Genomic DNA, 2,158 nt, shown 5'->3' with positions numbered 1-2,158 from the left:
TTGTACTCAATGATAAGGTGTTGTAGCTGCTTCTATAAAATGCCATTTGGCCCTGTCTTATTCTGACAACTGAACTGCCAGTCAAACATGCAGTAAACCTTAATAAAATACAAAGACAAGCAAACCCTTGCTTTGCCCCCCCATCAGTTCCATCTTTGTAAATGAGAGTAAGGAAGCGTCCAAAGTCACTCCGAAGGACTCTAAAGGTCTCTAGAGATAATATGCTTATAGGATTACCAAAGGGAAAAAAGTAAAAGGATTTATTTGAAAGGAATACAGGGAAGGAGAATAAAGAAAATAAAGTCAACAAAAACAAAGATATCTAAACTTAAAAGTTTTGAAAAATAAGGATATAGATTATGCTTTTTACTGTATTAAAAATACACTTAAGAATTATACACATCTTCTGAGTGTGTGGCTGAGAGAGCAATTTGCAGAATAGCATTAATGACTGAGTGGAACAACATGGACTCTGAAACGGATGTGAACAAGAAAAAAATGTTGAAGAATGACTTGCTCTTCAAGGGCAAATGAATGCGTAATATTGAATTAGGGAGAGAGATTAATGAAAAGATGAAAAATGAGAAAATATTGGTTTATACATAATCCTGTTTTGAGAATAATCTCAGAGGTACATGCTCACTACTTTGAGAAAATTGAGCACTTTTACCACATTTAACTTTTTGACGTAATAATTACAGTACATGGTATTAGAAAAAATAAACCTGAAGAAAAATAGGAACATCTAGGTAACAGATCTTTTCAATATTTGTAATAATTTATACATATATTTGGAATAATTTGTACACAAATTATTTTTTAGTAGAGAGAGAAAATGTTAAAATGTACACGCTTCCAGTGTGAGATACTTGCATATATTATTGCAAACTGATAACAATTTTAAAACATTGGTTTTATAATCTCTACAGATGCAAGAAATAGCATTACATAAGTGTTTGTCATCATATCTACTTCCGTCCCTATTAATAGGTCACAAATAGCTTTATTGCTATATAAGTGCAAACCTATATAAGACAGAAAATATTTATTCAGTGGTTTCAACTATACTCCAAAGTGTGGTTTGTGATTTTTACTTCTGGCTATGAAAGAGTTACTGGTACCAGACTTACTCTTCCAACAAAAATAATTATTAATAGGTGGCCACCATGCCCCTGGAGAGAGGCTGAGGTACCTGAGCCCCAGCGCAAGGCACCAGGGCAGTGAGAATGTCCACTTCGTTAGTCTAGGCCACTTTCTGGGCGGTGAGCAAGAAGAAGCCACAGCCCACTGGGGCTGTCCTCACCCCCTACACCTGCAGCAGTAAACAAGATAAAACAACTTCTTAAAGACAAGCCTGAACATGTAGGTCTGAAAGTTGGTGTCCCAACCAGGGGCTCTAGTGACTTTCTCTTGACAAGAGTATTCTCCTGTATTCTAGATTATAAGAAAAGGAGATTCTGATGAAGAAGTTGTTCAAGATGGAGCCGGAAGAGAATGTTCATCAAAAAGAAAGCACAGCTAACACTCTGAGGAATAGAAATAGATTATGCTAAAGTTAAATTACCTAGTGAGTCTGTTTTCAATAACCCAAACATCAAAGGAATGTATCAAAGGAACCAAAGGAATGAAAGCTTTTATACCTGACTACTCTAGCTATAAGCTTCAGGAAAATTCATGGAGGTCCTAGGCTTACTGAAAAAATTACATCACTCACCATCACATAGTTAAGGTTTATAAGGTATGAGAAAAAGTGATGCATTTTAAAGATGAAAAAAGCCCTACAATTATTTATAAAATTAGACACAATATATTAGGCAACAGTTTTCAGGCACTGACCAATAGGCAGCTCACGAGTGTGTTCCTTGAAAGAAGGAAACTCACATGGAGAGTGCTATGATCCTCTTAGGTTTCTGCCTTGGAACAGTTTTCTGCCAATGTTCATGAAATGTAGCCTAACAAGGCTGTAATCTCACTAAGCAAAGAAGATAGATCTAGGACTCACATGGTGTTAATATAGCAGAAATCTGCAAAACAGGGTTTGAAAAGAAAGAACTGCATGTGAGAAGTGAAGTCTGTGTGGGGATTCACCACAGGTATTTATTTGACCAAGGGCTGGGCAACTCATACTCAGAGTTCAACTATAAGAGGTATTACGAAG

General features: G+C 36.1%; 1 pseudogene; it reads left to right on the top strand.

Moving 5' to 3' along the window:
* The first annotated feature begins 1,226 nt into the window (after positions 1–1,226).
* On the top strand, positions 1,227–1,644 carry LOC123801054 (iron-sulfur cluster assembly 1 homolog, mitochondrial pseudogene; annotated as a pseudogene).
* The last annotated feature ends 514 nt before the right edge of the window (positions 1,645–2,158 follow it).

Source organism: Ursus americanus, chromosome 20 (assembly GCF_024610735.1).
Source record: "Ursus americanus isolate L20-20 chromosome 20, mUrsAme1.1.p, whole genome shotgun sequence".
In the NCBI taxonomy this organism is placed as follows: domain Eukaryota; kingdom Metazoa; phylum Chordata; class Mammalia; order Carnivora; family Ursidae; genus Ursus; species Ursus americanus.
Note: the sequence above shows the minus strand (reverse complement) of the source record. Positions and strands in the feature narration are given on the sequence as shown.